Here is a 21,343-nt window from a genome sequence, read left to right as displayed (position 1 = left end):
CAGAGACTGTGGACACAGTACAGGAGATGACCAGAGACTGCGGACAGTACAGGAGATGACCAGAGACTGCGGACACAGTACAGGAGATGACCAGAGACTGCGGACACAGTACAGGAGATGACCAGAGACTGCGAACAGTACAGAAGATGACCAGAGACTGTGGACACAGTACAGGGATGACCAGAGACTGCAGACACAGTACAGGGATGACCAGAGACTGTGGACACAGTACAGGAGATGACCAGAGACTGCGGACAGTACAGGAGATGACCAGAGACTGCGGACACAGTACAGGAGATGACCAGAGACTGCGGACACAGTACAGGAGATGACCAGAGACTGCGAACAGTACAGAAGATGACCAGAGACTGCGGACAGTACAGGGGATGACCAGAGACTGCGGACAGTACAGGGATGACCAGAGACTGCGGACACAGTACAGGGATGACCAGAGACTGCGGACAGTACAGGGATGACCAGAGACTGCGAACACAGTACAGGAGATGACCAGAGACTGCGGACACAGTACAGGGATGACCAGTGACTGCGGACAGTACAGGGATGACCAGAGACTGCGGAAAGTACAGGAGATGACCAGAGACTGCAGATACAGTACAGGGATGACCAGAGACTGTAGACACAGTACAGGGATGACCAGAGACTGCAGACACAGTACAGGGATGACCAGAGACTGCAGACACAGTACAGGGATGACCAGAGACTGCGGACACAGTACAGGAGATGACCAGAGACTGCGGACACAGTACAGGGATGACCAGAGACTGCGGACACAGTACAGGGATGACCAAAGACTGCGGACAGTACAGGAGATGACCAGAGACTGCGGACACAGTACAGGAGATGACCAGAGACTGCGGACACAGTACAGGAGATGACCAGAGACTGCGGACAGTACAGGAGATGACCAGAGACTGCAGACAGTACAGGGATGACCAGAGACTGCGGACACAGTACAGGGATGACCAGAGACTGCGGACAGTACAGGGATGACCAGAGACTGCGGACACAGTACAGGAGATGACCAGAGACTGCGGACACAGTACAGGGATGACCAGAGACTGCGGACAGTACAGGGATGACCAGAGACTGCGGAAAGTACAGGAGATGACCAGAGACTGCGGACACAGTACAGGAGATGACCAGAGACTGCGGACACAGTACAGGGATGACCAGAGACTGTGGAAAGTACAGGAGATGACCAGAGACTGCGGACAGTACAGGAGATGACCAGAGACTGCGGACAGTACAGGAGATGACCAGAGACTGCGGACACAGTACAGGAGATGACCAGAGACTGTGAACAGTACAGAAGATGACCAGAGACTGCGGACAGTACAGGAGATGACCAGAGACTGCGGACAGTACAGGGATGACCAGAGACTGCGGACACAGTACAGGGATGACCAGAGACTGCGGAAAGTACAGGAGATGACCAGAGACTGCGGACAGTACAGGAGATGACCAGAGACTGCGGACAGTACAGGGATGACCAGAGACTGCGGACACAGTACAGGGATGACCAGAGACTGCGGAAAGTACAGGAGATGACCAGAGACTGCGGACAGTACAGGAGATGACCAGAGACTGCGGACAGTACAGGAGATGACCAGAGACTGCGGACACAGTACAGGAGATGACCAGAGACTGCGGACACAGTACAGGAGATGACCAGAGACTGCGGACACAGTACAGGAGATGACCAGAGACTGCGGACACAGTACAGGAGATGACCAGAGACTGCAAACAGTACAGGAGATGACCAGAGACTGCGGACAGTACAGGAGATGACCAGAGACTGCGGACAGTACAGGGATGACCAGAGACTGCGGAAAGTACAGGGATGACCAGAGACTGCGGACACAGTACAGGGATGACCAGAGACTGCGGACACAGTACAGGGATGACCAGAGACTGCGGACACAGTACAGGGATGACCAGAGACTGCGGACACAGTACAGGGATGACCAGAGACTGCGGACACAGTACAGGGATGACCAGAGACTGCGGACACAGTACAGGGATGACCAGAGACTGCGGACAGTACAGGGATGACCAGAGACTGCGGACACAGTACAGGAGATGACCAGAGACTGCGGACACAGTACGGGGATGACCAGTGACTGCGGACAGTACAGGGATGACCAGAGACTGCGGAAAGTACAGGAGATGACCAGAGACTGCGGACAGTACAGGGATGACCAGTGACTGCGGACAGTACAGGAGATGACCAGAGACTGCGGACATAGTACAGGGATGACCAGTGACTGCGGACAGTACAGGGATGACCAGAGACTGCGGACACAGTACAGGGATGACCAGAGACTGCGGACAGTACAGGGATTACCAGAGACTGCGGACACAGTACAGGGATGACCAGAGACTGCGGACATAGTACAGGGATGACCAGAGACTGCGGACACAGTACAGGGATGACCAGAGACTGCGGACACAGTACAGGGATGACCAGAGACTGCGGACAGCACAGGAGATGACCAGAGACTGCGGACAGTACAGGAGATGACCAGAGACTGCGGACAGTACAGGAGATGACCAGAGACTGCGGACAGCACAGGAGATGACCAGAGACTGCGGACAGCACAGGGATGACCAGAGACTGTGGACAGCACAGGGATGACCAGAGACTGCGGACAGCACAGGGATGACCAGAGACTGCGGACAGCACAGGGATGACTGCTGACCTTTGGGGAGGGAGGGGGAGCGGGTACCTGAATTTGACAGGTACCCGCTCTTACTTCCGCAGAGTTTTTTTTTTATCTTACCTGTTCCTTTATCCAGCCGCGCGTTGTCTTCCCGGCTTCTGTAGTGTGGGCGGACAGCCGGATGCCCAGTGCGCATGCGCGAGAAGCGCTGCGCTTTGTGATTGGTCCGGCGGCTTCTGGGATCTGTCATGTGTCCCAGGTACCGCCTTACCATTCACAAAGAGCAGTGCTTCTTGTGCATGCGCACTTGGGACCCGGCTGTCACGCACACTACAGCCGGGAAGACAGCGCGCCGCTGGATTCTCCTGGCGTGCCCACAGATAAGGCTCGGCGTGCCGGCTGTGGCACGCGTGCCACGGGTTCGCCATCACTGCCCTAGACTGTTCATTTGAGCCAGTGAAAAAGTGAAGAAAATGTGGTATGCCTGGCTGTGAGTGCTCTAAAGGGGGAATAGGACCAGGTTTACCTGACTTCTTTGGGGGTGCACTACATATATTTCAATTGTATTGTCTTAGTCCTGCAAATAATATATTTTAAAAAGTATGTACAAAACCGCCATTGATTCCCTATAAGAAACCAAACGTTACTGCCACAATTCATGTAGTTATAGCAAATTGTATCAGTTAGTATGGTAAACATTCCAAAGAAATAACTGGCACTTTTAGGAAGATCATAATAAAGCAATAACACGAAAATACATTAATAAATTCTTATTCCTCTTTGCTGCCATTTGCATTTTGATTTATATCCAATAAACATATATTGAAGCAGGAAAAAAACCTTTCTCTTGATTTTTAGAACCTCCTTTCATATAAAGACATAGGCAGGTAACGGAAATATTGCTAGATGAGCAGCTTTCTCATACTGTAAACTGACCACTGGGTCTTTCAAAAATCCATTTAGGCAGTAAGTGTAAGTGATCAGATAATGGAATATATGCTGCAAATTGCTGCTTGTAGGGAGGAAGTATCTGTCAATTGTGATATTATTTTCCAAGGGTAATACACACTGGAGGACAGACCTGTGTGTCTTTGAGCACTTCTTGTAAATACAGTTTTTATTCCCTTTGTTATAAAACTAATAATTTGTAAGTACCACTCTCTGGATGTCAGTTAAGTCCTCTGGGTATTAACAGGATTCACAGTGAGAAGGTCAAGACTACCAGTGACAATGGTACTCTTTTGTAATGAAGACCAACATCAGACCAATACAGAAAAATTTTTAACTCTGGCCAAGACTTTAACTTTGTTTAAATTCGGGTGGGAAAGGTTTAGAGAAGAGGTCTCCAAACTTAATGTCAGGGCAGGAGCTGAGGAACGGACAGGCAGGCCTAACAATGTAACGCACTGGCTGACGACAACCACCACCCACAGACCAAAGTCCCTCAGGGCGCGGAGTCTAAGTCCCAGGCTGCCCTTCACCAGGGCCCCTGATGGTGGGGATGGACTTGACGCAGCCAGGAACCAGGTCGCGGCCCCCGAGACACCTCAGCTGCGGTAATGGCCGCCGCCAATGGCGTGTAGCTGGTGGAAGAGACAAAAGAGTAGTCAGACAAGCCGGGGTCAACAACAACAGGACAGAACAGTACAGGACAGCAGACGAGAATCACAGGTCACGAGCCGGGTTCAGCAACAGAGGGTCAGATCAAAGGAGAATACAAAGAATAGTCAAGACAAGCCGAATCAGATACCAGGAGAGTCACGAGAGTCAGAACAGAGTAACAGCAACACAAAGACACAAGACACAAGTGCAAAGAGCATGTGCGGGCCACAGGCTTATATGTCATCAGCCACACCCCTCTGGAGGATGGACCACAGAAACCTGAAGGCATAAAAGGGCTCCCATCATGCACAGCAGAATCCAAGATGGACACCAGCACATGAAGTAACATAACCACAGGAAAAAGGTAGGACCTTGACACTTACTAAACAAAGGGCCAGTTTACTGTCCTTCAGTATTAACCATGAATCTTGTGAGCTTCTGTGCATACACCAATGAATGAATAATTATATAGTGAATCGCCCACATTATACACACTCCCAGGGGCGGACTGGCAACTCATGGGGCCCCCGGGCAATAGGGCATCATGGGGCCCTGTGTCCTTGCCCACACGCAAACCACACCCAAAAAAGCCTATGAAAGTTACCAAGGGCATCTCATGGGGCTCCTCACTGACCCCGGGCCCTCGGGATACTGGATTTACATCAAATAATTATACATAAGTGTGCAAAAAAGTTCCATCAACAGTCCAAAAAACCACTCAAAAACTTCTTCCCATAAGAAATATCCTTTAGCTATGTTATCGATTATTCCAACACTTCTTGTGTCCAAAAAAATTATATCCAAATGTGGTGACAAATCCCCTCCATCAGATATGCTCTCACCTGGTTTATATGACCAAACCGCTAGGCGAGGTCATATATCGCTTGTGTTCCTCTGTTAGGACTGATGCTATTGTCCGGTGTGGATGAGTCTGCACTCTTAAATAGTTCCACCTTTTCTTCTCATTGATCCTCCTCAGGCATTCATGCATAGGGGAAAAGATCACCAGAACATAGTGCTTATCAATTTAAAATGTTTATTAGCTTGAAATAATTTCCAATTTTCTACTCACATTTATAAGGTATCTGAGCACACCACACTATAAGTCTCATTATGCATTAACAAATACACATCCATTAAAACAGTCTGCAGCTACTGTACCTGTCATATTACCAAATCCAAACACTCCCGAGCATCGCCACATCAAAGGCCCTTCCCTACGTGTTACGCCACAGGGTCACGTGGCTTCATCAGGGGGATTCAGGGAAGCAGGGCCCTCTAATCCCTCTTGTATTGAACTGTATTGTTACTGTACTGTCTCCCTCCATAATGTAAAGCACTGAGCAAACTGTCGGCGCTATATAAGTCCTGTATAATAATAATAACATAGCTGAAGAGTATTTTTTATGGGAAGAAATTTTAAAGTGGTTTTTTGGACTGTTGATAGAACTTTTTTTGCACACCTATGTATAATTATTTAATGCAAATCCAGTATCTCTTGATTTATATGTATAATTTTGGAAAATGGAGTTCAAACAGTAGGATTGATTGGTTAATCGTGGCACTCTTTAAGAGGTTCACTGTCCTTCAGAAATTGTCCTGGCATGAGTGGGAGTAAACAGTGTCCCATCTTTGATTTTAGGAGGAAGAATACTGCCCCCATCATTGGTGACAGTGGAACAGAATTATGTCCCATTGTTGGTGTCAGTATTAGAAATAGTGTCTCATATCAGTGGGAGGAATAGTGCCCCAAGGGCTGAATAAAGGCAAGCAAAGGGCTGCATCTGGCCCCTGGCTGCAGTTTGGAGACCACTGGTTTAGAGCATCTGTCATATTTTTTTATTGTTAAATGTGTCCCTATTGAGGAGAATTTTCCTCTCTAGAAAGGAAGAGATGGAGAAGTTCACCAATGAAGACATTGTCCAGTGAAGACAGACAGAGAAACATAAATAAAGTTTAGTAGAGCAGGGAAGGGTTATGCAGCACTATCCCCTTAGGAGTCACTGAAGTTTGGGTCCCCCTATATTCCTGCACAGCCAGGCAACACACATTTCCTTCTCATAGACTTGCATCCAGGAAACAGTAATCAATCTTTGTTTTGATGTTTTATTAGGGGATTGACCTTGTTAGGGGTAAGGGGTGTACGGGATGCCCAAGGGTATAGTAACTGAGGACAACTTCCTGGAACTATTTAAAAGTTTGCAGACAAAAATCCTCTTCTTGGAGAGCCTGCCAGCTTCTACCACCCCAGATTCAAGATACTATTTTATCTGGCTGTCTTGAGGAATCCCTTGACAGGGGATCTAGTACCTGTCATTTTAAGTGTAAAACCATCCTGGGTAGGCAGTTAATCCATTTCCCCACTAGAGTGCTCCTTCCCCTTACTGGCCCAAGGGTTGTAGGTCTACTCAGTCCTGTGTCTGTGAGCTGATGGGCTGGTAGCAGCTAGCAGGAGCTAGAGCACTCCTTTCCTGTTACACAGCTGGTCCTCTCTGGGGGATGAGGTGCTGAGTTTTCCTCCTTTCCAGTGTCCCTGCCTGGCGGTGAGTCTCTTCCCATCTGGGCCCCCTCCCAGGCTTCTGCTCTCCAGCCTCACTTCTCCAGCTTCCACCAGAACTCTCCTGCTGCTGGGCAGGCTCGATCACTCTTAAGAGCTGTCCTTGCCCCCTGCCAAGCCTCCTGTTGGGGATTGGCCAGGATCCCGAGAGTGCAGACTAGCCATTCCTTACCAACACCAACTACTGATTATCGTAGCTAAGCACACCCTCCTGCCTGCATGCCTGAGCTAAGGGCGTATGGATTCCAGAAAGCAAACACTACACAAATCCTCTGCCCTTACTCAAGATGGCCATAGCTAGAAATGCTGGGGGGGGGGGGCTGGTTCAAAGTGGATAATTAACAAGATAAGGCATGGAGACATGGTAGGGTGAGTTTGGTTTGAATATTAAAAATTAATTAAGTAGAGTTTTCAGTTTGTGGTGCTCAGATGAGGTTAAAGTGGGGTCTGCACTCTCTCTCAATTAACACTGACTATTTTTAAAGGATAAGTTCACCTTTTAGACAAAAATAAATGCACATTGTTTTGCAGGAAAAAAAATGTGCATTTATTATTTTTGTCTACTCGAGCCTGGAAAACATTGCACCAGCGATCAGTAGATTGCGGATGCCATGCAAGTCTCCTGCAGACCTGTTAGAATATCTGCTTGCCGTACGGGATGTATGGGATGTACAAGATGTACGGGATGTACAGGATGTAGGGGGTGGACGGGATGTACGGGATGTATGGGATGTATGGGATGTATGGTCAAGCAGATATTCTGACAGGAAGCTTCAATGAACAACCACGGCGCTCCACAGCACCGTGGTAGTTCATTGAAAACTACAAGCCTTAGCATCTGTCGGCACTTGCAGTTCATTCACTAACAGAAGTCCGTGAATGAATGATATGACCATGTGGGCAGAGCCCTGCTGTTTTCAAATCTGACAGATAGTTCGGGGAGACTTTTCCCCGTACTATCTGTCAGAGGGAGGGGGGGCGGCGGGTGCAGCTATGGGAACATGTTACATGTTCCACCCTAAAAACAGGTGGAACATGTAACATGTTCCCAAAGGTGAACTTATCCTTTAATCCTCATACTGCTAGCCTTATACATAGATTGGAAAGTATATTATATTTACTTGTTTTAAACTTTTTTTTATCACATTTCTTTAGTTTCTTTATGATTTCTAGGTCAAATGATGACCCACATCTCAGGAGTCCTTCTTCTGGAGGAAGGGCTTTTTTTTAGCTGAGCACACCATCCTGGCTGCATGCCTGAGCTAAGGACAGATGGGTTCCAGGAAGTAAATACTACATGAATCATCTGCCCTTACTCAATATGGCCATGAACAGAAATGCTAGGGGGTGTTTTTCAAAGTGATTTCTCAACAAAATAAAGCATGGAGACATGGATGGATGGGGGAGTTTCCCTTCGATATTAAAAATGAATTAAATTGTGTTTTCAGTTTCTGGTGCTCAAATAAAATTTAAAATAAACAGTGAAGGAAATAAGTATTTGATCCCCCGCTGATTTTGAATGTTTGCCCACTCACAAAGAAATGATCAGTCTAAAAATCAAATGGTAGGTGTATTGTAACACTGAGAGACAGTATAGCAACAAAAAATTCAAAAGAAATGCATGTCTAACAAATGATGCACTGATTTTCAGGTTCCTGAGGGAAATAAGTATTTGATCCCCTTCACAAAACATGACTTAGTACTTGGTGGCAAATCCCTTGTTGGCAATCACAGAGGTCAGACGTTTCCTGTAGTTGGCCACCAGGTTTGCACATCTCAGGAGGGATTTTGGCCCACTCCTCTTGGCAGATCCTTTCCAAGTCATTAAGGTTTGGTGGCTGACATTTGGCAACTCGAACTTTCAGCTCCCTGCACAGATTTTCAATTGGATTAAGGTCTGGAGCCTGGCTAGGCTACTCCAGGACCTTAATGTGCTTCTTCTTGAGCCACTGCTTTGTTGCCTTGGCCGTGTGTTTTGGGTCATTGTCATTCTGGAACACCCATCCACGACCCATTTTCAATGCCCTGGCTGAGGGAAAAAAGTTCTCACCCAAGATTTGATGATACATTGCCCTGTCCATCGTTCCTTTGATTTTTGCAGTTGTCCTGTCCCCTTAGCAGAAAAACACCAACAAATCAGAATGTTTCCACCACCATGGTTGACAGTTGGGATGGTGTTCTTGGGGTCATAGGCAGCATTCCTCCTCCAAACATGGTGAATTGAATTGATGCCAAAGAGCTTGATTTTGGTCTCATCTGATCACAACACTTTCAACCTGTCCTCTTCTACATCATTCAGATGTTCAGTGGCAAACTTTGGGCCTGGACATGTGCTTTCTTGAGCAGAGGGACCTTGTGGGTACTGTAGGATTTCAATCCTTGTCGGCATAGTGTGTTACCAATTGTTTTCTTGGTGACTGTGGTCCCAGCTGCCTGGAGATCATTGACAAGATCCTCACATGTAGTTCTCGGATGATTCCTTACTGTTTTCATGATCATTGCCACTCCACGAGGTGAGATCTTGCATGGTGCACCAGACCTAGGGAGACTGACAGTTGTTTTGTGTTTCTTCCATTTGCGAATGATTGCACCAACTGTTGTCACCTTCTCACCAAGCTGCTTGGCGATAGTTTGGTAGCCCAGTCCAGCCTTGTGCAGGTCTACAATCTTGTCCCTGACATCCTTGGACAGCTCTTTGGTCTTTGCCATGGTGGAGAGTTTGGAATCTGATTGTTTGATTGCTCCTGTGAACAGGTGCCTTTTATACAGGTAACAAAATGAGATTAGCAGCACTCCCTTTAAGAGACTGCTTCTAATCTCAGCTTGTTACCTGTATGAAAGACACCTGGTAGCCAGAAATCCTGCTGAATGATATGGGATCAAATACTTATTTCCCTCATGAACATGCAAATCAGTGCATAATTTGTTAGACATGCATTTCTTTTGAATTTTGTGTTGCTATTCTGTCTCTCAGTGTTAAAATACACCTACCATTCGATTTTTAGACTGATAGTTTCTTTGTGAGTGGGCAAACATTCAAAATCAGCAAGGAATAAAATACTTATTTCCTTCACTGTATGTAAACCCTCACCTTGTAAAACAACCCTTTCACTTTCAAATGGAAATTAAAAGCAAAACATTTGTGTATACTGTAAATATCAAAAACATTATAAATACATTTTTCCACTTTTTTTATAAGCAATCACGTTATCTCTGTTCTCAACTGAATAGAGAGCTGGGTGATGAGAAGCAATAGCATGGTGATCTTCCCAGTGAATGACTGTGCTGGGAGTGTCAGGACAAGTCTGATCAATGGAGGAGAGCAGGCTGAGTTCACAGCATGCCGCTGAGTTCTCATACTTAACAGGAACACCAGGGATTTCACAGAAAGGAAACATAGAAAAGTGACGGCAGAAAAAGACTGAATGGCCCATCGAGTCTGCCCATTCTTTTTTTTTTTGGGTGGGGTTGTTTTTGTCTGAGTATAGATCTATGCTTGTCCCAAGCATGTTTGAAGCTATTTACTGTTGACTGGCTCACTACCTCTTCTGGAGGTTTATTCCAAGCATCAACTACTCTTTCGTTAAAATAGTACTTTCTGAGATGAGTTTTGAACTTTCCTCCAGTTAGTTTAAGGTCACATCCTCGTGTTCTTGATTTTGGTTTTGTGTTGAGAATACTGCCCTTCTGAACCTTATTCACCCCCTTGATGTATTTAAAGGTTTCAGTGATGTCTCCCCTTTCCCTTCTTTCCTCCAGAATGTACATGTTAAGTTTCTGAAGTCGCTCTTGATATGTTTTATCCCCCAGACCTTTCACCATTTTTGTTACCCATCTCTGGACACATTCTATCTTTTCAATATCTTTTTGTGAGTTTCTCCAGAACTGGACACAGTATGCTAAATGAGGTCTAACTAAAGATCTATATTGGGGAATCCGGACTTCCTTCCTCCTGCTGGTGATTCCTCTAGAGATACATAAAGATCTATATAGAGGAATCAGGACCTCCTTCCTCCTACTGGTGATCCCTCTAGTGATGCATCCTAGAATTCTGTTCACTTTCCCCACTGCCTGGCCACACTACTCATTTTGCAATCATCTGAAATAGATACGCCCAAGTCCTTTTCCTCTGAAGTGCTGGCCAACACTGTATCCCCAATATTGTACTCTGTCCAGGGATTCTTTTTCCCTAGGTACATTATTTTGCATTTAAAAACATTGAACTGCAATTTCCACTTTTTGACCAATATTCCAGCAATGCCAAATCATGTTCCATATTACAACACCTCTGGGGATATTAACCCTATTACACACCTTTGTGTCATCAGCAAAAAGACATAACTTACCCAACAAACCTTTAGTTATATTACTTACATATAGATTGAATAGAACAGGACCCAGTACAGAGCCTTGGGGTACACCACTAGTGACTGGCCTCTGTTTCGAGTAAACCCCATTTACAACCACACTGTGGTATCTATCCTTTAGTTAGCTGCATATCCAGTGAACCACCCAAGGACTAAGTCCTAGCTTGTACAACTTCTGTGTTAGATAATTATGTGGAACTGTAGCAAATGCCTTGCTGAAATCAAGATATGCTATGTCCACAGCACCACCCTGGTCCAAAACATTGGTAATATAGTAAAATAAATCTAATCAGATTAGTCTGACATTATCTGCCCTCAGTAAAGCCAAGCTGCTTTGGATCCAGCACGTTGTATGTTTTTAAGTGATCAATGATCCTTCTTTTCGGGAGTGACTTCATTAACTTGACTACAACCGATGTTATACTCACTGGTCTGTAATTACCAGCTTCTACCTCGCTGCTCTCCTTGTGGATAGGTACAATTTTAGTTGTCCACCAGTCATGGGGAACTTCTCTTGGTAGAAGAGATTGATTAAAATGATCAGTTAATGGTCCAACAACTATACCTTGAAGTTCTCTTAGAACTCTGGGATGAATACAATCAGGGCCCATTGCTTTATTGATCTTTAACCAAGCCAGTTACTCTGCTACCTCTGTCTCCGAAAATCCTAAAAATGAACCATCATTGCTAGAACCAGTATGGTTTCCAAACCTATTATTGTTAGTATTATTTATTTATGAGAAGACTGAACAAAAGTAATTCTTGAAGTGGTTTGCTACATCCAGGTCTCCCTTAACATAAGTGTTGTGCCCAGTTTTCATTTTAATGGTGCCATCATATTTTTTTCTTTCTATCACTAATGTACCTAAAAAAGGTTGTATCTCCTTTCTTAATAGATTTAGCAATTTCCTCCTCTTTATTTTCTTTGGCAGCACTGATAATGTGCTTGGCCTCCTTTTGTCTGTTCTTATACCCTTCTCTGTCAGCTACACCTCCTATTTCCATGAATCTTGTATATGCTGATTTTGTTCTCTTTATTATCCTATTTATCTCTTTAGTGAACCATGTTGTTTTTTTCTTCTGTTTATTCTTACTAACTTGCCTGACATGTAATCTAGTTGCCTCCAGGCTAGTAGACTGACAGTGCCCACTGATTACTTACTCCTGTTGTTTTACTCCAATTTTTCATCAGGGGCAGACTGACCATTTGGAAACTGGGGCACTGCCCAAGGGCCCGGGGTCAGTAGCGGGCCCCATGAGATTCCTCTGGTACCTTTTTCATAGGCTTTTTTGAGTATGGGCAAGGACACAGGGGCCACATGATCCCCTATTGCCCGGGGGCCCCATGAGTTGTCAGTCCGCGCCTGCCTTTCATCTAATTTTTTAGAAATTCACCCATTTCAGCAAAATTCGTCTTTTTGAAATCTAAAACTTTTGTTTTTGTATATGATTTTTCATTTCTTATTTTAATATCAAACCAAAGACATTGGTGATCACTAGAACCCAAATTTTCTCCCACCTCAGCATGAGACAGTTCAACACCATTAGTCAGTACTAGGTCTAGAATATGATTGCCTTGGGTTGGATTTTTTACAAACTGTTTTAGAGAAAGCCCATTCAGTGCTTCCATTACATCCCTGCTCCTGCTTGTAATAGCAGTTTGAGAATTCCAGGTAATGTCAGGCATGTTGAAGTCACCCATAATCAAAACCTCCCCCTTCATTGCCATACAACACTTTTTTCATACAAGTACATGGTACAACAGGAACATATGAGGAATATGAAATGTTGAGTTGGCATATTCCTAAACCATTCTTTGACCACTTGCCCTCCGGAAGATTTGCCCCCCCTTTCATGACCAGACCATGTTTTGCGATACTGCGCTTTGTTACTTTATTGACAATGGCGCAGTCATGCAATGCTGTACATAAATGAAATTTACAGTTGTGTTCAAAATAATAACAGTGTGTTGAAAAAAGTGAATAAAGCTCAAAATCCTTCTAATAGCTTTTATTTCCATACACACAAATGCATTGGGAACACTACACATTCTATTCCAAATCAAAACATGAAGAAAAATATATCAAATTTATGTTGTTCCTCTAAAAAAATTGAAGAAAAGTGAATATTAGACTGTTCAAAAAAATAGCAGTGTTTGTATTCTTCTTTACAAACTCAAACATTCACTATATAAACTGAAAAATGTTTGAAGATTTTGCTTTCCTTTGAATCACTTAATGAATATTTAGTTGTATAAGCACTGTTTCTGAGAACTGCTGTACATCTGTGTTGCATGGAGTCACCCAACTTCTGGCACCTGTGAACAGGTATTCCAGCCCAGGATGATTGGGCTACATTCCACAGTTCTTCTCTATTTCTTGGTTTTGCCTCAGAAACTGCATTTTTGATGTCACCCCACAAGTTTTCTATTGGATTAAGATCCGGGGATTGGGCTGGCCACTCCATAACATCAATCTTGTTGGTCTGGAACCAAGATGTTGCGCGTTTACTGGTGTGTTTGGGGTCGTTGTCTTGTTGGAACACCCATTTCAAGGGCATTTCCTCTTCAGCATAAGGCAGCATGACCTCTTCAAGTATTCTGATGTATTCAAACTGATCCATAATCCCTGGTATACGATAAATAGGCCCAACACCATAGTATGAGAAACATCCCCATATCATGATGCTTGCGCAACAATGCTTCACTGTCTTCACAGTGTACTGTGGCTTGAATTCAGTGTTTGGGGGTCGTCTGACAAACTGTCTCCGCCCACTAGACCCAAAAAGAACAATCTTACTTTCATCAGTCCACAAAATGTTGCGCCATTTCCCTTTAGGCCAGTAAATGTGCTCGTTGGCAAATTGTAACCTCTTCAGCAAATGTCTTTTTTTCAACAGTGGGACTTTGCAGGGACTTCTTGCAGATAGCTTGGCTTCACATAGGCGTCTTCTAATTGTAACAGTACTCACAGGGAACTTTACACCTTCTTTGATCTTCCTGGAGCTGATTGTTGGCTGAGTCCTTGCCATTTTGGCTGTTCTTCTATCCATTTGAATGGTAGTTTTTCACTTTCTTCCACGTCTTTCAGGTTTTGGTTGCCATTTTCAAGCATTTGCGATCATTTTAGCTGAGCAGCCTATCATTTTCTGCACTTCTTTATATGTTTTCCCCTCTCCAATCAACTTTTTAATCAAGGTACGCTGTTCTTCTGAACAATGTCTGGAACGACCCATTTTCCTCAGAATTTCAGAGAGAAATGCACTGTAACCAGCATGTACAACATTTGCTGCCTTCCTTCCTTAAATAAGGGCAATAATTGCCATCTGTTTTTCAAAGAATGAATGACCTCACTAGTAGAACTCCACACTGCTATTATTTTGAACATGCCCCTTTCAATTAGTGATTCAATTACACAGAATCAGCAGCAAGCATGTCATGACTGTTGGGTCTGTTGGATTTCTATTACTCTACTACACCTGCTAGTAAATTATTTGCCATGTAGAAATATCATTTCTACCAAAAACAGTGATTGATCAGGTTAGTGATGTCTGACTGCTATTATTTTGAACACAACTGTATGTAATTTTTTTCCCCACAAATAAAGCTTTTTATTGGAGGTATTTGATCACTTCTGCATTTTTTAAAATATTAAACAAAAAAAAGACAAATTTGAAAACAATATTTTTGACTTTTGGTATAAAACACATCCAAAAAAAAATTTAAAAAATTATATTTCTTCATAAATTTAGGCCAAAACGTTTTCTACTACATGTCTTTGCTAAAAAAAAAATCCCAATATGTGTATACTAATTGGGATACATGAAAGTTATAGCATCTAAAAATGGAGGTATATATAATTTTTATTTATTTATACTAGTAATGGCGTCAATCAGCGACTTATAGCGGGACTGCAGCAGGCATTCTGACACTGGGTGGGAAATGACAAACTGCCACTGACATCTCCAGTGACACCAATACAGTGATCAGTGCTAATAAAAAGCACTGACACTGTACTAATGACACTGGGCAGGAAGGGGTTAACATCTGGGGCGATCAATGGGTTAACTGTGTGCTGTTTGTGTTTTACTGTGAGCATGTGTGTTTGTGTGTGCTGTTTTACAAGGGAGACCTGCTGCTTTCTATCTCTGCTGTGCAGAGAGAAAGCAGCACGTCCATGCTGACAGGAGAGACCTCTGTTGTTTACACACAGATCTCTCCCCTCCCAGCTTTGCCAATGATCACCGAGTCCTAGCTGGTAATTGCCGGCCGGGACCCAGTGATTGACATCCTCAGGAACCAATTGTAGAATGGGTAGGGCGGCGCATGTGTGCGTGCACACCCCATACCCAGGAATGCATAATTACGTATATTTGCATGATTTTGCACAGCACAGCCACATTGTAGCAGTACATCTGCTATGGGGTGGATGCCAAGTGGTTAACCACTTGCCGTATGTCGGCATTGTCTTCCGGGTTCAGGGTGCATACCCCCCGCCCACCCCCTTCCTCCTTTGATATCCACTGTGATTGGACACAGCAGGATTTTGTCAACATGTGTCAGCCAGTGATCCATGGCTGAGACCTGCTGATTGGCTGTGTCCAATCACAGCCCAGAGTCCTGTGTTGACAAACTCACAGGGCTCTGTACAGAAGGAATGATCTGTTTGTTTTTTCTTCCTGCAAAACAGGGAGAAGGAACAAACAGATATTTAGTAAAAAGGATCACATATTGCACACATTACACATTGTTAGGCACAGAGTTAGCTCTTGTTCACCCCGAGATGTTAACCCCTTCCCAGCCAGTGCCATTAGTGACAGATTATAGTATAATCACTGATCACTGTATTGATGTCACTGGTGATGTCAGTGGCAGTTAGTCAGTTGGTGTACCTCTCAGCCAGCATCAGTTAGTGTCAGATTGTCCACTGCACTAATACAGTCGATCTGTAAGTTGCTGATCACCATCATTACTAGTATAAAAATAAATAAATACAAATTACAGTATCTATACCATAGTTCGTAGACTCTTTAACTGTCATACAAATCAATCAATATATGCTTATTGGGATTTTTTGTTACCAAAGACATGTAGCAGAGTATATTTTGGCCTAAATTTATGACAAGATTATTTTTTTTATTGGATATGTTTTATAACCGAAAATAAAAAAATATATATTTTTTTTCAAAATGTTCAGTCTTTTTTCGTTTATATTATTATTATACATTATTATTATTATACAGTATTTATAAAGCGCCAACAGTTCGCTCAGCACTGTACATTACAATGGGAGACAGAACATGCGACAGTACAATAACAATACAATGCGATACACGAGGGGTGCGAGGGCCCTGCTCCTTGGAGCTTACAATCTAGGAGGGACGGGATAGTGGTACAGGAGGAAAAAGCTGTGGGGGATGGAGTAGTAGGAAGAGTGGAGGAGGTCGGGAATTAGCAGGGGGTGGGGTAGGCTTCCCTGAAGAGGTGGGTTTTCAGTGTGCACCTAAAGGAGAGGAGGGTAGCTGATAGTCTGATGGATTGGGGTAGGGAGTTCCAGAGGATGGGTGATGCCCTGGAGGAGTCCTGGAGGCGGGCATGGGAGGAGGAGACTAGGGAACTAGAGAGAAGGAGGTCTTGTGAGGAGCGGAGAGTGCGTGTTGGGTGGTATTTGGATATTAGGTCGGTGATGTAGTTTGGGGCAGTATGATGGACAGCTTTGTACATCAGTGTTAGGATTTTGAATTTGATCCATTGAGCAATCGGAAGCCAGTGGAGGGATTGGCGGAGAGGGGTGGTGGAAATGGAGCGGTTGGTAAGGTGGATGAGTCTGGCTGCCGTACTCAGGATTGACTGAAGCGGGGATAGCCAGCGGCGAGGCAGGCCAGTGAGGAGGGAGTTGCAGTAATCGAGTCGTGATATGATGAGGGAGTGGATGAGCTGTTTAGTGGTTTCTGGGGTTAGGAACGTGCGTATTTTGGCGATGTTGCGGAGGTGGAGTCTGCATGAGTTTGTGAGTGATTGGACTTGGGGCTGGAAGGATAGATTGGAGTCCAGAATGACACCAAGTACTCTGGCCTTCGGGGCGGGCCTGATGGTGGCATTGTTGGATGTGATGGAGAAGTCAGTGGGGGGTGGTGTCCGGGCTGGGGGGAAGACTAGGAGCTCGGTTTTGGAGAGGTTCAGTTTAAGGAAGTGGAGCGACATCTAATCTGATATGTAGTTCAGTAGGCTTGTGATTCGGGCGGAGACTGAGGGGGTGAGGCAAGGGGTAGAGAGGTAGATTTGCGTGTCATCGGCATAGAGGTGGTAGTTGAAGCTGTGAAAGTGTATGAGTTGTCCAAGGGAGGAGGTGTAGATGGAGAAGAGAAGGGGCCCGAGGACAGAACCTTGAGGGACCCCAACAGAGAGGGGGAGAGAAGGGGAGGTGGTAGCGTTATAGGTAACGCTGAAGGAGCGTTGTGATAGGACAAGAGCCAGGAGAGAGCAGAATCTCTGTAGCCAAGGGAGTGTATAATAAAGTGTATAATAAAGTGTTTATATAATTAAAAATAAAAAACCCAGTGATGATAAATACCATCAAAAGAAAGCTTTGTTTGTGTGAGCCTGGCGGCTTTTATTCTCTCAGCAAATTGGATAAACTGAGTTTTCAGTGGATTTTTTTACTTATTTACTTAACTCTATCCTCAAAATGTCTACTTGCAAAAATTATAGCAATATTAAGCAGACCTGTAAAAGAAAAAGAAGATCCCCTGCATGTGTACTATAGGATGTATAAATCATTTGTATCTTGTGTTCTTGTGTTTAGAAATGCCGTAATCAGCAGCATCTTAAATTGGCATCCTTTTTAAATCAGCACTACGTACGGCCATATTATTAAAATATAATTACCAAGCGCGTCAACGTGTTTTTGAACAGCTTAAAATATCTCATTTGTTTATCCTAATATTCACTTTCAGTCCTGTTGTACGTTGTGCATCATCAGTTTTCTCTTCAACTTAAAAGTCATCACATCTGTCATGTTAGCATTCCTCCTCCCCCTCCTTCCATCTGGTCCTCCAGTCCCTGCCTGCCTCCCCTGAGCATCAGTGCTTGTTTTATGCGTTTGTGTGTGTGCGCTCTATACTGGCTGATGGACTCTTCCATTTCTCGTATCACGGTGCTGCCTGGATATACTATTACACTGGGATGATCGGCTTGCTTCTCAAGAGCTTGTACACTTAATCTTATGCTTGTGATTGCCCGGGGCACAGCAGCCTCCAAAGGACCTCTTTCAATGGCACCTGAAGATTAAAAAAAAAGGTGGAATCCCCAGATCCGTGGAATTCATTATTCCTTAGAACTGGTAAGAATCTCAGTTTCTATCTTTGTATTTCTTTTATTTTTCTGTGTCTTTCATCCAGGTTATGAACAAGACATATGCTCAGGTTGACTCCTTCATCCCTGAACCCTTAGTTTAGAGTGGTTTGTATTTCTAGTAAATAATGTACCTTGCTACTAATACGACTACTTAGAAAGGGAGTATTCCGCAGGATACAGTCGATAAGAATTCAAAAATAAGTATATTAGGTTAAGGGAGTAGAGCTTTTATGTATTTAACCTTAGCGGTTGGTTAAGCTTGGAACCCATCTGCTGTGTAGATAACCTTCACTATGAAAGGTAAATATTTTTGGACTCAAAATGTAAAAAGTTTTCCCCCTAGTCCATGAAAACAATGTGTTAATAGGTACATCTCGGTGTCCACATTGGTGTTTTTTTTTTAATTAGGTCAGTAGTATGAAATATTAATAATTTGAATTCAGTGCGTGGGATGGATGAAGTGGAGCTGAGAGATTCAGGATTCATTTATCAGGAGTGAGGGAGGAGGGGAGTGTGAACGATGCCTCATTAGAGAAGATGTCCTTAAATTGTTACTTTACCAAGGATGCTGCAGTGTTCCTCTACTGATAATTGTACAGTATGTCATGGGTGTATTGTATGTCATGGCTGTATTGAATGTCAATGCATCAGATTCCTTTTTTGCTCCAACCATGAAAATCCAAAAATTACAAAATTAAATATCTCATGATTAACAATAGCATCCAGAAACAACCTTGTTCCTCCTCGTTTTTTGATTTTTTGCAACCTCCTCCTCCAGTACCAATTATCTACATGAGACAAGACATACAGAGCACAGTTTTTACCTACAGAATGAACTGCAGGTTAGATCTTTAAATGGACTGCTGGTTTGATCTTCAAGGCAATGAAGTATAATATTCGCTATTACCTTGCATTTGCTGGTCTCAGTGCTGCTACCAGCCGCTAATTGGATAGAGAAATGTAGTCTGGGTGTGTGTGCCGACTAGACCTATGAAAACGCCTTCTGTGTCTTACCGTCTTTATGAATGGAAGTTTAACCCCTTAATTGACAGTCTGGGTCTCACTCTCTCTGCTTTATAGGACAGTACAGGATCATGGCTTTGACTTCTGATTTCCCTGTTAGCGTGACCAGTACTAACCTAAGGGCAGAGGTTCCTGCTAATAGTCTAATTAAAGAATATAGATTGGGCATTGATCTGCCTTCTGGTACTTACAATGATGAATTGCATGAATTATTTTCCAGTAGACTTTATAAGATTAAAATAACTGTTGTATACAATGAACAGCAATCAGCCTGATGTTAAAATGTCACTAAACCTCCCAGCCAAATATAACTTTCCAATTCAGCAAATCCAAAGAAACACTTCTTGACTTTATCCATTTTGAGCTCCAGAAGGTTTTACCATGACCAGGCCATTTATTCTGCTATTTAGCACGTTAACTGATAGTTGCGTAGTCATGCATTTGTACCCAAATGAAATTTATATAATTTTGTTCATACAATTAGAGATTTCTTTTGGTGGTATTTGATCACCACTGGGTTTCTTTTTTCTTATTATATAAAAAAGACCAAACATTTTGAAACAAAATTCTTTTTACTTTCTGCTATAAAACATATCCAATAAAACATGAAAAAAAACCCCACATTTGTTCATAAATTTAGCCCAAAATGTATTCTGCTACATGTTTTTGGTAAGAAACAAAATCCAATTAGTGTATATTGATTGGTTTGTGTGAAAGTTATAGTGTCTACAAACTATGGTACAGTTGCAAGAAAAAGTATGTGAACCCCTTGGGATTACGTGGAGTTTTGCATGAATTGGGCATAAAATGTGCTCTGAACGTCATCTAAGTCACAACAATAGAAGAACACAGTCTGCTGAACATAATACTACACAAACATTAGATGTTGCCATGGTTTAATTGCACATAACATGTAAACAATCACAGTGCAGGGAGGAAAAAGTATGTGAGGCCCTAGCTTAATGACTTCTGCCAGAGCTAATTGGAGCCAGGAGTGAGCCAACCTTGACTCCAATCAGTGTGATGATATTGGATGTGTTGCTGACAGCTGTCCTGCACTTAAAAAACACACATGTGTTTTGGGTTTACTGGTTTCAAGAAGCACTGTCTGATGTGAACCATGCCTCGCAGAAAAGAGGTCTCAGAAGACCTACGATCAAGAATTGTTGACTTGCATGAAGCTGGAAAGGGTTACAAAAGTATCTCCAAAAGCTTTGATGTTCATGTGTCCACGGTAAGATAGACTGTCTACAAATGGAGAAAGTTTAGCACTGTTGCTATTCTCCCTAGGCGTGGTCATCCTGTAAAAATGACTGCAAGAGCACAGCACAGAATGCTGCATGAGGTAAAGAAGAATCCCAGAGTGTCAGCTAAAGAACTACAGAAATCTCTGGCACATGCTAACATTTTTGTTGACACATCTACAATAAGGAAAACATTAAACAAGAATGGAGTACATGGGAGGACACCACGGAGGAAGCCATTGCTGTCCAAAAAGAATATTGCAGCACGTTTGAAGTTTGCAAAAGAGCACCTGGATGTTCCACAGCACTACTGGCAAAATATACTGTGGACAGATGAAACCAAGATTGAGTTGTTTGGGAAGAACACACAACACTATGTTTGGAGAAAAAAAGGCACAGCACACCAACATCAAAACCTCATCCCCACTGTAAAACATGGCGGAGGGAGCATCATGGTTTGGGGCTGCTTTGCTGCCTCAGGGCCTGGACGGATTGTTGTCATTGATGGGAAAATG

The 21,343-nt window shown here is 43.6% G+C and overlaps 1 protein-coding gene across 2 annotated transcripts in view; it reads left to right on the top strand.

The window, feature by feature from the left end:
• The window catches only part of SV2B (synaptic vesicle glycoprotein 2B), a 235,920-nt gene that overhangs the window by 38,162 nt on the left and 176,415 nt on the right, over positions 1–21,343 (top strand). The window contains exon 1 of one of the 2 annotated variants that reach the window (XM_089687652.1): positions 18,272–18,547. The exons of the other annotated variant lie outside the window; for it this stretch is intronic. The gene's annotated coding sequence lies outside the window, so the exon portion shown is untranslated. Of the gene's footprint in view, positions 1–18,271; positions 18,548–21,343 lie in introns of those variants that run through there. 2 annotated transcript variants of the gene reach the window in all.

This window comes from Staurois parvus, unplaced genomic scaffold, assembly GCF_062004578.1.
Source record: "Staurois parvus isolate SC_StPar_1 unplaced genomic scaffold, SC_StPar_1.0 ptg000432l, whole genome shotgun sequence".
Taxonomy (NCBI): Eukaryota; Metazoa; Chordata; class Amphibia; order Anura; family Ranidae; genus Staurois; species Staurois parvus.
The sequence above is the reverse complement of the archived record's forward strand: the minus strand, read 5'-3'. Positions and strand labels throughout refer to the sequence as shown.